At 36.0% G+C, this 19,087-nt stretch overlaps 1 protein-coding gene across 2 annotated transcripts in view; it reads right to left on the minus strand.

Annotated features, from left to right (window-relative positions):
* The window catches only part of PDS5B (PDS5 cohesin associated factor B), a 199,176-nt gene that overhangs the window by 150,181 nt on the left and 29,908 nt on the right, over positions 1–19,087 (minus strand). The gene's annotated exons all lie outside the window — the stretch shown is intronic.

Consider the following 19,087-nt stretch of genomic DNA (forward strand, 5'->3'; position numbering starts at 1 on the left):
CACTGTAAGTCAAGCACTTTTGGGAACCTCTCACTGTGTATTTACAAGGGATTCTCACGGATATTTGTAAGTTGCACTAGGGTACATCATCTCTACCCTATCTTCACTGGTAATGGGGCAAAGAAAATAAAAAACTGCAAAGACTGAAAACATAAAAAATGAAAATGATAGGGTGTTCACCATCACATTTCACTCTAGAAAAGCAGAAAACAAAACTAAAAGTTGAATACAATAATTAAACAAAAAAATACCCAAATGTTGCCTGTCTTATGTTTGTTTAAAGACAAAGACTACTTTAGTCTCAAAGTCTTGGTTATCTAACAATCTTTTCAAACACTTTTTAGCAGTTGAGCCCTTTTTTCAAAATCCCCCACCAAATTCTAAGTTACAAAATATCTAAAAAGCAGAAGTCTCTGTGGCTGAGGAGGAGCCTAGGACCACACTCTGGCGCACGTCCTCCACACGGGTAACAGTAGTCACTGGAACCCAGAGGTTTCAACAAATAGCTAGGGCTGCTGAAGGTAAAGGGGCAAAAGTGCCCCAGCCTTTCAATTAAAACAGCTCAGCACCATAGAAGATCTCCTTTGAAAAACTGATTCTTTGGGGAGGCACAGGTTATAATCGACAGCCTAAGGCCAGGACAATGACTTTCAAACTTTTTTTTTTTAACTGCAATACAACCCAATACACAAATACATTAACAACAACAAAAGTCTCATTAAATAACCTTTTTGTGTGTAATTCATGAGATTTTCTATTACAATTGAAACCCAGTTTACAAAAAACCTCTGGCCTAAGAAATTGCCTCAATGACTTCTCAAGCTATCAAAAGAAATTTTTTTCAGAGATTGTGAACAGGAGGAGCAAGGAGAGAACAAAAAGTTATTTGTGGTAATATAGGAACAAACAAAAAAAGAGAGAAAAGAGAAACCTTACGATTTCCACCTCATTATGCATACCAAAACCCAAACAAAAACAACAGAAAAAGGGTGGGGAAAAGGAGGGAAACAATATGGAAAGAGTGAATATGCATACATTAGAGCTCAATGTAAAAAATAAAATCATCAAAATATTTTCTCTAGTTAAGAAAAAACTTTTCTACCTGAAAACAAGAGAATAAACCTTTGAATCTTTTTCAACACAACCGATTTTGCCAGCTGTCAACCACATTATAACATTCATCTCTCCTCTTCCCCAAATCCATCAAAATGACCAAAGAAAAAGAAGCAGCATTAGAGATCAGAAGAGATCACTGACAATGCTGATAGTTGACAGAAGGAAAACCAAAACTCCAGAAGCCACCCCACCAAAGAAGAAATGGGGTAGAATGGACTGAAGACAATAAAATGGAAGCTTCCCTAGCTTTGGCCCACCATAATTAACAAACAAGCAAACAGAATCTTCCAATAACATTATCTTACCTCTACAGCAACTTATTTCCTAATTCCTGTTAATAATCTCAGCTCAGATAACACAGCAAATAGGATTTTGAAACGCTACCAGAAATCAAAACAGAACTAAGATGGACAAAGAGGTTTCATACGAGTTTTCTTGACTTGGCATAGACTGCAAGATAAATCATTTGGAATTTTGTGACCCAAATGCTCTCTCAGCCATTTGTCTTGTTCCAGGGAGATGTAAGACTTGCCAGTATGCTCCCAGCCCACATACCCTAAAAATAATTCTACTTTTTTAAAGCCTGTCTCAGTTCATTTACCATACCAGAGATAACCTACACAGGAGAGGATCAGAGCCACCCATTCCTTTGCAGGACTCATCTAGAGAAAATAATCCTAATTGGTACAATTGCTAAAGCAGCCCACACCCACTATCAACAATGACTAATTCAGAATCCCACTTATAACTGCATAAGGATAATTCAACATGTACATAAGACTCAGAGGGTCCAAAAGAGGTGCACAAACTGAAAATCAGAGCAAACAGGCCAAGTGATATAAAAATAAATACAGAAAGGTACAAGTGAAATTTTAAAGAATTTTTAAATTAACACTCTGAATGAAATGTGGAGAAACTTACATACATAATAACAGTAGACTACCTGAAAAGCAGCAATGGTAAAACAAGAAAATTCTGGAGACTTGAAAGCACAATACTCCCAAACTTCCGGTAAGGGTGAGGGGAGAGGTAACTAAGTACCAACAGAAGTGGGTGCTTGGGTGGCTCAGTAGATTAAATGTCTGCCTTCGGCTCAGGCCATGATCCCAGGGTTCTGGGACTGAGTCCCACATTGGGCTCCCTGCTCAGCAGGGAGTCTCCTCCCTCCCCCCCGCCCCTCCCCTCCACTTATGAGTGCACTCTCGCTCCCTCTCTCTTGCAAAAAATAAAATCTTTAATAAAAATTTTAAATATCAACAGAGGTAGTGAAGAGTCTAATGAATACAACTTAAAAAAAAATTGAGACATCCATATTCAGTAATATACAGACTATGTATTATAAAGAGCCCAAAAGATCCAGCAGAAAACTGTTATCACATTGCTGAACTCATAAAAAGGAAAATCTGTAAGGAGATTTCTACACTTCACCTTCACTTCCACACAAATGTCCATATCAGCTCTGTGCCAGCTACAAGGTTGCCAGCTGAACCTGAGAGTCATGCTTTAAACATATAAACCCTAGAAGGTTCCCGAGATATAACAAGTCCTATTTCTTAGCAGATGGAAAGGCAAATCCTCTGTGGAATTAAAAAACTTCTCAATATAAGCTCCCAAATTTTCCACATATTAAGCTCAACAAAATAGAAGTCCTGCTCAAGGATCACACACACCTAAGGAAACACGAAGTGTGAACATGTTATGTATCACTGAATTCAAATATTAAAATTTAATTGCCAAATTATAAAACATGAATGAAATGTAAAAGGGTTTTTTTTTTAATTAAAACACAAGATACGCTAGCAAAAAGAAGCTTCTGAAAATCACCAGAAAAAAACTGAAAAAGGACAAAGATACTAATGGCTTATTTCAAAATCTCAATGAATGGGTTAAATGGATTAAAAATGGGTAGAAAGGGGGTGCCTGGGTGGCTCAGATGGTTAAGCGTCTGCCTTCGGCTCAGGTCATGATCCCAGGGTCCTGACATCGAGTCCCGTATCCGGCTCCCTGCTCAGCAGGGAGCCTGCTTCTCCCTCTGCCTCTCTCTCTCTGTCTCTTATGAATAAATAAATAAAATCTTTTAAAAAAAAAATGGGTAGAAAGGGAGTCATAAAAATTAGTAATTTGAAGAAACTACATAAAATACAGGACTTAGAGAAAAACAGATGAGAAATTTAAAGGAGAATTAAGAGATAGCAGATGATAGCAAACTTCAAAATCCTAAGAAAAATTCTCTAAAAAGTAATTATAAACATGGAAAGCAAAATACAAACAAGCACTGTACATAATAACAACTCTCATATGAGGAATAAAAAAGAGAACTAAAATCTGGGCAACATCATCATGGAAGTTGGGAGAAGGGTGCTGATCAGAGTAAAAGGAACTTTGTGTCAATTTTGAAAAGGGCGAAGTTTTTAAATCTTAAAATTAACTTTAACTGGGGGCGCCTGGGTGGCTCAGTCGGTTAAGCGCCTGCCTTCGGCTCAGGTCATGGTCCCAGGGTCCTGGGATCGAGCCCCGCATCGGGCTCCCTGCTCCACGGGAAGCCTGCTTCTCCCTCTCCCACTCCCCCTGCTTGTGTTCCCTCTCTCACTGTGTCTCTCTCTGTCAAATAAATAAAATCTTTAAAAAAAAAAAATTAACTTTAACTGTGCAATGGAGAATTTAAAGGATATCAATTATTATTTTTTTTTTTTTATTTTTTTAAGATTTTATTTGACAGAGAGAGAGAGACAGCGAGAGAGGGAACACAAGCAGGAGGAGTGGGAGAGTGAGAAGTAGGCTTCCTGCAGAGCAGGGAGCCCGATGTGGGGCTCGATCCCAGGACCCTGGGATCATGACCCGAGCTGAAGGCAGACGCTTTAACGACTGAGCCACCCAGGTGCCCCAGGATATCAATTATTTTTTAAAGGGAAGAAACAGACTATAACTACCACACCTAAAAGAAAAAAAAAATGTAGGAAGACCTCAACATCATCACATAGTGAGTAGTTCCTTTTTTCTCTCTCCTTAAACTTGTAACTAATCACACATCCATAACCCAATAAAAAGCACCTCTGCACAGCACAACAGGACACCCAAACAATCCACCTATCTGTGGACCCAAGAGTGGGTGGATAGGAGGCTGCAGAGGGGAGCAGCAGCAGAGAAAGCAGCAGATCCAGTAGGGAGGCAGCATGGCCTTTCTGGCAAAGGAAGTGGAGGATGAAGGCAATCACTGGGAGTCTGCTCAGCCATGCATGCTGCAGCTGGAAAAACCTACTGCTTTCTCTGAGAAGAAACCATAGTGACTTAGAGGAGGAAAGGGTAAAGGGAAGAAGACAAGGAGATCTGAAGAAAAGCATTTCCTACTCTCTGCCACAAGATTATGGCAAGAGGACCCACCATGGAGCCCCCCAACCACCAGAGGAACCCCCCTACTGGGCTATGGGCAAACCCAAAGCCCCAAGTGCTAAGTACACACCTCCCCTAAATCTGCTGCCACACTTTTTTTTCTCAGGCAGTTTTACTGTTGGGTTGTTTTTTTTTTTTTTTTTCCCTATTTTCTGGAAAACAAAAAGGCTCCTAATTACCAACCTGTCGAACTTTTAGAATGAAAAGAAATAAAGCTTTACATAAATAGGAAAGATGTTTACTACCTAAATGCAAGCAGCAAAGGCACTTTTCATCAAACACTATAAAAAATTGTGATAATACGATATCACAAAAAGAAAATGACGATTTTTCAGCCACAAAATCCAAAGACACAAAATATTGTCATCTAACTGATAACTCAAAATAGCTGTCATGAAGAAATTCAATGAGCTGAAAGAAAACTCAGAAAGGCAAGACAATGATCTCAGGAATAAAGTTTATGAACACAAAGAGTACCTTACCAAAGAGAAATTCTAAAAAAAAAAAACTAATAGAATTTGGATTGTAACTCAATAAATGAACTAAGGAATGCATTAAAAATCTTTGAAAATAAAGCACATCAAATAGAAGAGAGAACAAGCAAGCTTGAGGATAAGAATACAGAAATAATTCAGGTAGAAGAGATTCTTAGAAAGTGAAGAAACCCTGTGGCGCCTGGGTGGCTCAGTCATTAAGGGTCTGCCTTCAGCTCAGGTCATGATCTCAGGGTCCTGGGATTGAGCCCCACATAGGGCTCCCTGCTCAGCGGCGGAAAGCCTGCTTCTCCTTCTCCCACTCCCCCTGCTTGTGGTTCCCTCTCTTGCTGTGTCTTTCTCTGTCAAATAAATAAATAAAATCTTTAAAAAAAAAAAAAAGTGAAGAAACCCTATGAGAACTACCAAACACCATTAAAATAGCCAACATAAGATTAATGGGTATACCAGAAGGAGAAAAAAGGGAGAAAGAAGCAAATAGTATATTTAAAGAAATAACTGCTGAGAACTTATCTCAAGACAAAAGACCTTCTCCATGAAACAGCATATTAAAACTATCAAAAGTCAATGAAAAAAAATTTTAAAGGCACCCAGACCAAAAAAAAAAAAAGTTACCTACGAAAGAACCCCTATTAGACTACCAGCAGATTTCTCAGCAGACACGCTACAGGTCAGGAGAAAGTGGAATGACATATTCAAAATACTGAAAGAGAAACTGCGAACCAAGAACACTCTATTCAGCAAAGTTATCCTTCAGAAATGAAGGAGATAATAAGGCTTTCCCCAACAAACAGAAGCTAAAGTTCATCACCACTGGATCTGCCTTATGAAAAATGCTGAAAGGAGCAGTTAACATGATAAATATAATCAGAAAATTGTAACTTTTTAAGAAGAGTGTATTAAACTCTTAGTTACAGCATGAAAGGTAAAAGAAAAGAGCATTAAAAATAACTATAGCTTCTGTAACTTTTTAACAAAATCAGCATAAAAAGAGATAACATGTGAGATTGAAATATTAAAAGAGAAGGATGGAACACCTTTATAGGTAAATGAAGACAAAATGCTATTAACAGAAAAAAAGACTATTTTATCCATGAGATGTTTTACGTAAACCTCATGGTAACCCTTAAGTAAAATCTAGAACAGACACAAACCATAAAAAAGAGAGAGACTGAACAAACTATCATGGAAAACCACCAACATACAAAGGTAGACAGAAACAGTAGAAAAAAGAAACAGCAGATAGAATAACCAGAAAACAAAAGATAAAAAGGCAGTTGTAAATCCTTATGTATCAGTAATCAGCCTAAATATAAATGTATTGAACTTACAAATCAAAAGGCACAGAGAAGCTGGATGGATTAAAAAAAACAAGACCCAACTGTAGCCTGCCTAAAAGAGATTCATCTCAGCTCTAACAACACACATAGGCTCAAAGAGAAAGGATAGAAAATAATATTCCAAACAGAAACCAAAATAAGATAGGAATAACCATATTTACATCAGACAAAATAGATTTCAAGCCAAAAAGGGTAACAAGAGACAAAGAAGGTCATTATATAATGACAGAAAGGTCAGTATATCAAGAACGTACAATAATCATAAATATATCCCCACCAAAATACACTAAGCAAATTACTAACGGATCTTGAGAGAAATACACAACAATACAGTAAGAGTAGGGGACTTTAATACCTCACTATCAACAATGGATAGATCTTCCAGACAGAAAAGAACAAAGAAACGTTGAAATTGAACCACACTTTAAGAACAAATGGACTTAACAGGAATATATTCCATTCAACAGCAAAAGAATACACATTCTTCTCAAGTGCACATGGAGCATTCTCCAGGACAGAACATATGACAGACCACAAAACAAATCTGAACAAAATTTTTAAAAAGATTTTTATTTATTTGAGAGAGAGTGCATGCGCATGTATGGGGGAGGAGAGGGCAAGGGGAGCAGAGGGAGAGGGACAAGCAGACTCCACACTGAGTGCAGAGTCCAACACGGGGCTCAATCTCAAGATCCTGAGATCATGACCTGAGCAGAAATCAAGAGTCGGACGCTTAGCTGACTAAGCAACCCAGGCACCCCTGAGCAAATTTAAGACAGAAATCATACCAACTAGCTTTTCTAACCACAAAGATATGAAACTAGAAATCAGTAAGAGGAAAGTAGGAAGTTCTACAAATATGTGGAAACTGAACAACATACTTCTTTTAGCAAATACTGGATCAAAGACAACATCAAAAGGGAAATAAATTTATCTGGAAACAAATGAAAATGGAAAAACCGCTTATCAATATTGCAGGATAAATTACAGCTGATACTACAAGAGAACTATGAAAAGACTACTATGAACAATTATATGCCAAAAAATTACATAACCTGGAAGAAATGGATACATTTCTAGAAATAAACAACCTACCAACACTGACTCAGGAAGAAACAAAAATCTGAACAGACCGAGAAATTGAATAAGTAATCAAAAAAACTCCCTACATGGGAAAAGCCAGGACCAGAAGGCTTCACTGGAGAATTCTACCCAACATTTAAAGATGAATTAACACCAAGCTCTTCCAAAATATCAGGGATGAGGGAATGCTTCCAAACTCATTCTATGAAACCAGCATTGCCCTGATACCAAAACCAGATAAGGTTACTACAAGAAAACTATAGAGCGGTATCCTTAATGAATATAGATGCAAAAATTCTCCACAAATTATCAGCAAACTCAATTCAAGAACACATCAAACAGATAATAAAACATGACCAAGTGAAATGAAAGACAAAAATCACATGATCACCTAAAAAGACAGAGAAAAAACATCTGACAAAATACAACATCCTTCCATGATAAAAACCCTTAACAGACTGGATATAGAAGAAACATACCTCAACATAATAATGGTCATAAAAGACAAACCCACAGCCAACATTACACTCAATGCAGAAAAATTCAAAGTGTTTTCCTCTAAGATCAAGAACAAGAAGGCCTACTCTTGCCATTCCTACTCAATATAACACTGGAAATCCTAGCTAGAGTAACTAAGCAAAACAAAGAAATGAAAGGCAATCAAATCTGAAAGGAAAATTAGAAGTCACTATTTGCTGATGGTATGATTTTATACTGCTGACCCTTAAACAACACAGGTTTGAACTGCCCACGTCACTTATATGTGGCTTTTTATCTATAAACACAGTACAGTACTATAAATTTATTTTCTCTTCCTTACGGCTTTCTTAATATTTTTTCTGTAACTAATCTTATTGTAAGAATACAGTATATTACACATGTAAATATACAAACTACATGTTAACTGGCTGTTTATGTTACTGGTTAAGGCTTCCACTCAACAGTAGGCTATTTGTATTAAAGTTTGGGGGGAGTCAAAAGTTATGAGAGATTTTTGACTGCACAGGGGCTCAGCGTCCCTAAACTCTGTATTGTTCAAGGATCAATTACCCATGGAAAAATCTCAAAGAATCCACCAAAAGACTCTTAGAATTAAGCAACAGGGGCACCTGGATGGCTCAGTCAGTTAAGTGTACAGCTCTTGGTTTCAGCTCAGGTCATGATCTTGGGGTCCTGTGGGATCAAGCTCCACATCTGGCTCCCGCACTCAGCAGGGAGTCTGCTTCCACCCTCCCTCTGCCCCTGCCAAGCTCTATGCACTCTCTCTCCAAAATATATAAGTAAATCTTTAAAAAAATAATAATAATAAGCTACAATTTCAGTAAAATAGCACCATACAAAATCAACACACAGAAATCAGTTGCACTCCTTTATATACCAATGATGAAATATATAAAAAAGAAACAAAACTATCAGCTTTACAATAGCATCAAAAAAAAAAAAACAGGATTAATTTTAACCAAGGAAATCAAAGACTTGCACAATGAAAATTACAAGACTCCACTGAAAGAAATTGAAGACACAAACAATAGGAAGACATCCCATGTTCATAGATTAGAAGAATTAGTACTGTTAAACTTGCCATACTACCCAAAGCCATCTATAGATTGAACACAATCCCCATTAAAATACCGAAGTAGTGTAGAAATAGCAGAAACAATCTAAAATTTGTATGAAACCACTGAAGACCCCAAATAGCTAAAGCAATTCTGAGAAAAAAGAACAAAGCCAAAAGTACCATGCTTCTGGGTTTCAAACTATACTACAAAGTAATAAAAAACAATATGGTACAGACACAAAAACAGACACATCAACCAATAAGAGAATAAAGAGCCCAGAATTAGAACCTGGCATATACGGTCAACTAATATTCAACAAGGGAACCAAGAATATCCAATGGAGGAAAGGACAGTCTCTTCAACAAATGGTGCTGGGAAAATAGAGAAACACATGCAGAACGATAAAACTGGACCCTTATCTCATATCACTCACAAAAATTAACCCAAAGTGAATCAAAGACTTAAACATAAGTACCTATGATAAGACATATATATGGAATTTAAAAAAGTTAAAACTTATACAAAACAGAGTAAAACATTGATTTCTAGGGCCTAGGGGAAATAAGATGGGTAGTATTTAAAGATACAAATTTGCAATGAGTACTAAAATAAATGCACAACATAATAAATTTGGACAATAATCTTATACTATAATTACATACTGTGATAAATATGGCTACCTTGTCAATCTTATCACAACACATAAATTTACCAAACGCACTGTACACCTTAAGCTTATAAAACATTATACATCAAATTTACTCAATTAAAAAAAACTTTTAGGGTGCCTGGGTGGCTCAGTTGGTTAAGCGACTGCCTTCGGCTCAGGTCATGATCCTGGAGTCCCAGGATCGAGTCCCACGTCGGGCTCCCCGCTCGGTGGGGAGTCTGCTTCTCCCTCTGACCCTCTCCCCTCTCATGCTCTCTCTCACTCTCTCTCTCCAATAAATAAAATCTTTAAAAAAAAAAAAAAACTTTTAAAAAACTGTCTGTAGTAATATTAAAATAACTTAAAAAAAAAAAAGACAAGCAAAGGGAAAAAATAGGGCAAATAAAAAACAAAAACTGTAAGAAAAAGGTGAATGCCTATGTTATCAGACTAAACATATTTTAAAACACAAAGAATTATAAGGCATAGAAAAGTCATCACAAAATGATTAAAAGATTCAAATCACCAGAAAAGTAACTTTAAATTTACATAAACTATTAAATAAGATAAAAATACACCAAATATTGATAAAACCACAGAAATAAAATGACTTTCCACCAATACAATACAGGAGTTTTAACATCCTTTTCCACTATTAATAAATTACACACTACAAAAATTAGTAAAGATACAGAGGACTGAATTAAGATAATTAACAAGCCTGATTTGTGAATCATTTAACCTTGCACTTCTACATAATCTTATCAAAGACACATATAACATTTATAAAAACTGAGGACAATCTGATATATAATGCATGTCTCGAAAAATTCCAAAGAATCTAAATCTCACCCACCACACCTATCTGACTAAAATGTAATTAAATTAGTAGAAAACAAAAAGATACATATTTCCATATGTTAGAAAAAGCATGCAAATAATACTTATCACTCAGTGATACTGAAAAAAAAAACATAAAACTTGATGGAATTAGAAATACTAGTACAGAAAGAAAAACTGAAAGCCTTGTATGTTTATACAGAAAAAGAAAGGCTTAAAATAAGCTAGGCATGAAACTTAGAAAGCCAGGAAAAGAAAGTAAGAATGTACCCAAAAAATAAAGATAATAAAGTTAAGAGCAGAAATTAATTAACTAATTAGGAGAATACATCTAAACAGCCAAAATATGGTAAATCTGACAAGACTGATCAAGAATAGGGGTTCCTGGGTGGCTCAGTCAGTTGAGCATCTGCCTTCTGCTCAGGTCATGATCCCAGGGTCCTGGGATCGGGCCCCGTGTCCGGGTTCCTTGCTCAGAGGGGAGCCTGCTTCACCCTCTCCCTCTGCCTGCTGCTCCCCCTGCTTGTGCGTGCTCTCTCTCTCTCTCTCTCTCTCTCTCTCTCTCTCGCTGTCAAATAAATAAAATCTTCAAAAAAAAAAACTGATCAAGAATAGAAAAATCATTAACATTAGGAATAACAAAAGAGATGTAACTATGACATTACAGGGAGTATTGCTAAAATGATAAAGAATACTTAAGCCAAGGATTGGCAAACTTTTAAAGGACTAGATAGTAAATGTTTTTGCTCATGCCTTCCATCATAATTACTCAACTCTGCATTTATAGCACTAAAGCAACCACAGACAGTATGAATGGGCATGGCTCTATTACAATAAAACTTTATTTACACCAAGGAGCAAGCAGCTTGCAGGCAACAGTTTGCAAACTCCCACTTTATGGCAATAAATATGACAACTCAGATGATATAATTTCCTAAACAAGTATGAGTAACAAAAACTTAAAAAAATCTGAAAAGATCAGTAATCATTAATGAAACTGATTAAATTCTTCTGCAAAGAAACATCAGGCTTGATGAGGTGTTTCAAATTTTCTAAGACGGATTTCATCTTCTAAAAACTCTCCCAGAGAAGAGAAATAAAAAGAATACTTTCCCTCTCTATGAAACTAATGTAATTTTGATGTGAAAACCACAAAATATTACAAACTCAGAAGCAAACATACATACATGGATTAGCCAACTAACTCCAGCAATATACTTAAAAAGACAACTATATCACAGCACTGCCCAAGGGAACCTTCCAAAGTAATGGAAATGTATACTTTGCGCTGTCCAATATGATAGCCACTAGCTACAATTAACACTTGAAATGTGGTTGGTATATCTGGGAAACTGGATTTTATTTAACTTTCATTAATTCAAAGTGCCACATGTAGCTAGTGATTACTACATTGGACAATGTAGCTGTATCATGACCAAGTCTGGGTTATCTTTTTTTTTATTATGTTATGTTAATCACCATACATTACACCATTAGTTTTTGATGTAGTGTTCCATGATTCATTGTTTGCGTGTAACACCCAGTGCTCCATGCAGAACATGCCCTCTTTAATACCCATCACCAGGCTAACCCATAGAGCTACCATACAATCCAGAAATTGCACTACTGGCTATTTACCCCAAAGATACAAATGTAGGAATCCGAAGGGGTATGTGCACCCCGATGTTTACAGCAGCAATGTCCACAATAGCCAAACTGTGGAAAGAGCCAAAATGTCCATCGACAGATGAATGGATAAAGAAGATGTGGTATATATATACAATGGAATATTATGTAGTCATCAAAAGGAATGAGATCTTGCCATTTGCAACAATGTGGATTGGACTGGAGGGTGTTATGCTGAGTGAAATAAGTCAATCAGAGAAAGACATGTATCATATGACCTCACTGATATGAGGAATTCTTAATCTCAGGAAACAAACTGAGGGTTCCTGGAGTGGTGGGGGATGGGAGGGATGGGGTGGCTGGGTGATAGACACTGGGGAGGGTGTGTGCTATGGTGAGTGCGGTGAATTGTGCAAGACTGTTGAATCACAGATCTGTACCTCTGAAACAATACGATATATGTTTAAAAAAAAAAAGAAGAAGATAGCAGGAGAGGAAGAATGAAGGGGGGGAAATCGGAGGGGGAGACGAACCATGAGTGACGATGAACTCAAAAACAAACTGAGGGTTCTAGAGGGGAGGGGGTTGGGATATCTTATAATGCCAAGATTGGTTTATAACCAAAAAAATCTATCAATATCATTCATCACATCAACAATTTGAAGGAAGAAAACTATCTCAATAGATGCAGAAATCAGTACACAGTTGCTAAAAAGAACACAAAGAAAATGTGCTTGCTTGATAAAGGTTATCTACCAAAAACCAACAACCAACATTCTTAATAGTGAAAAATATCAAGCATTCCCTCTAAAGCCAGAAAACAGAACCCCACTATCACTACCACTTCTTAATATTTACCAGAAGATTCTAGCCAGTGCACTAAAAAAAAGAAATCAATGGTCTAAGAATTAGAAAAAAAAGCCTCATTATTTGCAGATGATACAGTTGACTATACTGAAACTCAAAAACAGCAAAATATTTGGAAACTAAAAGCTTAGCAAGGTAGACAGATTAGTATACAAAAAACATGATTTCCACATACCAACCAAAGCAGGTAAAATGTAATTTAAAACCAAAAAGATTATAAGGAACATTTTTAGAATTTATTATATTTTAGAATTATATACCTAAGACCTATTTAAATAAAATTATAACATCTTACTAATTCTATAAAACCTAAATAATTACAAAGATATACTATTCTCATATCATAAAGATGATCAATATCATAGATACGTCAATTTTTGCCCAAAGTATTCTACAAATACAGAAATTAAATGGAGCTACCCAAAACCTTAGCACCTGATTTTAAAATTACCTGGACATGCAAAATGCTGAAACATCCCTTAAAAATAAAGTGCAGGGATTTGCCCTACCAGGTAGCAAAACTTGTATGAAGCTGTACTCATTAAGTCAGTGTGGTATTATTACAGTGAGGAGGAACAACCAGATCATGGAACAGACCTGAGTCCACAAACAGACCTACATATATACAGAAACTTGATTATGACAATTAGTTTTGCAGGCCACTGCAGAAAAGATGGGCTCTTTAATAAATGAAGCTCAGAAAACTGATTGTCCATACCGGGAAAAATAAATTTCAATCACTACCCCACTACTGGTGAAAAGAAAAGCATTCCCAGTGAACCGAGATTAAAGACAAAAGTTTAAAAAGAATACTTTTTTATTACCCAAGTCTGGAAAGATTTCTTAAACCAAAGTAAATATAAATACATAAGCCATTTTTAATACATAAGCCATTTAAAAAATTGATAAGTGTTATTACATTAAAATTAAGATCGTCTGTTTTTCACAAAACACTAAAAAAGTGAAAAAACAAATCTCAATGTGGGCAAGGGTATTTGCAACTCAACCAACTTTTTTTTCAAAGAACATTTATTAATAGTGAAGAAAAACAAAAAGAACAAGAAAAAATGGCACTATCAGGTGCATCCCAAAAAAACAAATATCCAATAGACATTTGACAAGTTGTCTCCTCTCTCCTTAATAATGAGAATACAAATTAAGACCACAGTGAGGAAAGATTTTATACCCGCTGAACTAGCAAAAAATGAAACATGTGATAAAGGCATAATTAAACCAGATGCTAACTAACAAGGGAAATGAAGTTGCCAAGAATGGTTTAAACTACTCTTATTAAACCTTGGGATCCACTAGGGACCAGCCCCCTCCCAAGCACACTTAACAAATCTGAATTCTATCTGCAAGAAAGAAGCCAATAGGGCATCTGGGTGGCTCAGTCGGTTAAGTGACTGCCTTCGGCTCAGGTCATGATTCTGGAGTCCTGGGATCGAGTCCGCATCGGGCTCCCTGCTCATCAGGGAGTCTGCTTCTCCCTCTGACCCTCCCCCCTCTCATGCTCTATCTCATTCTCTCTCTCTCAAATAAATAAATAAAATCTTTAAAAAAAGAAAAAGAAAAAGAAAAAAGCCAATAGCAGTGTATGCCACACTGGTCTCTTCCTTTCCAATATTTAGACTCTTATTTATCTCATATTTCTAAATGCCAAGATATCTGAAACAATGTGGATATGGTGCTGCCTCCTCCACAACCATCACATCCTCTTTGATGATGCAGCCACAATAAATGTGGGGTAGTAGTAACATGTAACTTCATTAAATAGTCCCTAACTGGCCAAGATAATCAGGATAATTCCCTCCCTCTGGAGAGTAAATAAATGGTTTAGGATAAAACCGACTTAAGCAAATGGGGATACAACACTTCTAGCCAGAGAACCATAGCTCAAGAATTTGTTTTAGATGAGACAAATAAAATGTACATGATTTTCACTGTCACACTAAGGAGTGATCTCTCTTCTTGCAAACGAGTTCTTTCTGCAAAGACTGTCAACATCCGAAAATCTATTAATGAATGAATTATATTAATAGATAAAAGAAGAAAAAGCACAGAATCATCTAAATTAAACTGTTCGGTATTCCTGACTTATTTAAATTCCTCAGAACAAATCATGAAGAGAAGGAAAATTCTTAAATATGATAAACTACTTTTCAGAATAAAGAGCAAATAATTAAACTTAATTACAAAATACCAGAGCATTTCCACTTAGACAAATACAAGGTAAGGGTGGTCACAACAGGCATTTGGATTCTTGAAGTGTCAAGGAACAAAATTCCCCAGTCCAGCTACCTTCAACAACAAAAACGGATTTATTGTCTTGGGAAATAAATAACCCCAAAGTAGAGAAGGCTTCCGGCCTGGTTCCATTTCTGCTCTTGGCTCTGTTTTTGTCCCATTCTCTTGACACTTCCTTTCTCCACATGCCAAGATACCAGGCAATTGCATCCTGGGCTACATTTTTTTTTTTGTATTTATACATGCAAAGGTGGGTATGATAGTAAAATATCAAAAATTACCTACATGTTCTGCAACTGAAAAGTTAAGTAATTTTTGGTATAAACATGCAAAACTAAAATTGATGAGGCAATTTATGTACTGACCCAGATCAAGGGCCAAAATTACATTGAAAAGTCAAAATGGTATATATAATACCCACTTGTGTTTTTTAAATATTAACATTTTTTGAAGAGAGAAAGTAATTGCCACTGCTAGCTTACCATCTTGAGAAATTTCTAGAACCCAAAATGTAGTATATTTCACAGAATTAAGGAATTCTTTGGCTGTAGGCAGATACGTTATAAAAATACTTTAGTATTTTTGAAAACAGAAGTCTACTTCTGGATTGGTAAATTATTGTATTTACCACACAGTAAATGAAAGAATAAAACTAGTATTTGCTGAGTACCTATTTTCCAGGAACTATGTTATTATTTTTTTTTAATTTTTTTTTTTTAAGATTTTATTTATTTATTTGAAAGACAGAGACATAGCAAGAGAGGGAACACAAGCAGGGGGAGTGGGAGAGGGAGAAGCAGGCTTCCCGCCGAGCAGGGAGCCCGATGAGGGGCTCGATCCCAGGACCCTGAGATCATGACCTGAGCCGAAGGCAGACGCCCAACCAACTGAGCCACCCAGGCACCCCAGAACTATGTTATTTTTAAGAACTTTGCATTACTCATCTTTCCAGCAATCCTGAGATATATGATGTTCATGCTTAGATATTCACAGAAGCAACATGTCCACATCCCACGAGGATTACACTTACAATTGATAATGCTGGAACTGAATTCTAGATTTAATTCCAAAGCCCACGCTCTCTTCATTAAACCGTGACGACTAGGTCAATAAATGTCCAAAGATACAGACTTTATCATACTCCTTATAAAAATGTCACAAAAGCTAAAAATTACAGAAAAGGTCCAAAGCAATAAACTGCAGTCAGTTTTAGTAGCAGCTGTCTACTCACAATGATTCAATACATAAGCTACATGTAATAAATTATCACAGTAGCCTACTTCACCTTTATATATCAGTGATCTACTTATCCTACCAAAATTCTAATCACCAAGAATCTCAGTTCAGCTTTGGACAAATAATTATGTAATTAACTGATAAGTGAATGAAAATAACATGAAGCAATTCAGTAATAAAGTGCCAGGAGTACCTCTGCTTATTCTACTACAATGCAACATACTACATTCACACATAATACAGATGAATCTCAAAATCATTTTGAGTAAAATAAATTAGATATAAACAACTACACACAGTATAAGTCAATTTAGATGAAGTTCAAAAATGGGAAAAACTAATGTATGATGTTACAAGTCTGGGTAACAGCCCCCTGGAGGAGTACTAAAAGGTGGCACAAAGGAGGTGTTCTGGGGTGTTGCTAATGTCTGTTTCTTAATCTGGATGCTGGTTACAAGGGAACATTTAGTTTGTGAATACTCATGAATCTATCCATTTATACCCTATGTGTTTACTTTATACATACATGAATAAAAATCAGTAAAAGGGACAAACTCATTCAGCCAAATCAATCTCTACTAATATTAAATAGTAACAGTCTTAGAGAAACACTAAACCTCTAACAAGAGTCTTAAAGAAAAGAAGATGAGTCATGTTGGCAGGTAGAGTGAAAAGAAGCTGACAATTGGAGTCAATAGTCAAAAACTTTTGGCTTGACCCACTAAATGTGACCATAAACAACTCACTTAACCATCTTAAATGTTTCTAATTCTGGAGAAGTAAATAAACATGGTAGTATCTACTTGGCTTACTTCACAGATTATAAAAAAAACAATCATTAGATAAATATTTAAGAGCCAGCTGAGTAACTATTAAATCCATTCTGAATCCCAGACAACAACGTTCCTGAAATTTACAAGTTCATCCTAAAATTCATATGGAAATTCAAGGAACCCAGAATAGACAAAAACTAACCTTAAAAAGGAATAACAAAGCTGGAAAACTGACACTTCTCAATTTGATAAATACAAAACTACAGTAACTAAGTGTAGTATTACCATAAATATATACAGAATAATGGAACAGAACTGAGAGTCCAGAAATAAACCCTCGTATTTACAATCAACTGATTTGACAAGGATGCCAAGGCAATTAAATGGGGGAAAAGACTGGGCTTTTCAACAAATGGTACTAGGGAACAAGTTATCAATATGCAAAAGAATGAATTTGCACGTATCTCAAGTAATATACAAAAATTAACTCAAAATGGATCAAAGACTTAAATAGAAGAGCCAAAAATATAAAACTCAAGAGGAAAACAAATGTTTAAATCTTTGCAATCTTGGATTAGGCAATGGTTTCTTAGACATATCAAAAGCTCACAGGGTAACAACAAAAATAAACTGGACATGATTAAAATTAAAAACTTTTGTGCCTCCACACAATACCCTCCACTTGTGGGCATTTATCCAATGAAACGAACACATTAATTCAGAAGACCTATGCATCCCCATGGTCAATGCAGCATTATTTACAATAAACAAGAAATGGAAGCAACCTATCAATGGATTAATGGATAAAGAAAGTGTGTGTGTATACACACACACACACACACACAGTGGAGTATCATTCAGCCATAAAAAAGAAAGAAATCTCACCATTTGCAACAACATGGATGGACCTTGAGGGCATTATGCTAAGTGAAGTAAGTCAGAGAAAGACAAATATTGTATGATCTCACTGACATGTAGACTCGTTAGCCAAAAACAAACAAACAAACTGAATTTACAGATACAGGACACAGACTGGTGGTTGCCAGAGGCAGAAGGTGGGGAGTGGGCAAAATGGGTAAAGGCAGTCAAAAGTATAAACTTCCACTTAAAAGATAACAAAGTCTTGGGGATGTAAGGTACAGCATGGTGATTATAGTTAATAATAATGCACTGTATATTTGAATAATTGCTAAAAGAGTAAATCTTAAAAGTTCTCACCGTAAGAAAAAAAATAACTACATGTGGTGATGGATGTTAGATTTATTGTGGTGATCATTTTGCAACAGATACAAATATCAAATCATGTTATATAACATTTCGTTAGTTTCAGGTGTATGTCTATTATATCTCAATTAGAAAAATGTTTTAACTTTACTATCACTTTGGTTCCATTAGTTCCATATATTTACTTTTTCCTTTCTCACACTCTTCTCCTCCTTTATCCTTGTTACTTTTCTTTTAGTCCAGGTCTCCCTCCTTTTATGTTTGTGGCTTTTGGTTTTGTACAAGTCTTCATTTTTTTCTTAAATTAGTAGTCTCCTAACCAGTTTCCCAACTCCATTCTTCCACTCCATCCTCCAGGAACTATCAAGATAATTTATGTAACAGACGTTTGATCATTTTATTTCCTTGGTTAAAATTTCTTTTTTAAACTTCTCATTGCTTTCAAGAAAAAATAAATTTGAGCATTCAGGGTTCTTTATGAATCTGTCTGTGCTTCCCTTTCCAGCAGAATCTTTAGTTAGTTTGCAATGGAGTTTCTGAGTCCTGGATATATGAAATTATTGAGGACTGTCGTATATTCTCTTGTACTTTGCACGTGCTTATAATTTCATCCAAAATCCTCTGCCTAGGTTTGGAAAAAGTA

Source organism: Mirounga leonina, unplaced genomic scaffold (assembly GCF_011800145.1).
Source record: "Mirounga leonina isolate KUSES-001 unplaced genomic scaffold, KU_Mleo_1.0 Mir_127, whole genome shotgun sequence".
In the NCBI taxonomy this organism is placed as follows: Eukaryota; Metazoa; Chordata; class Mammalia; order Carnivora; family Phocidae; genus Mirounga; species Mirounga leonina.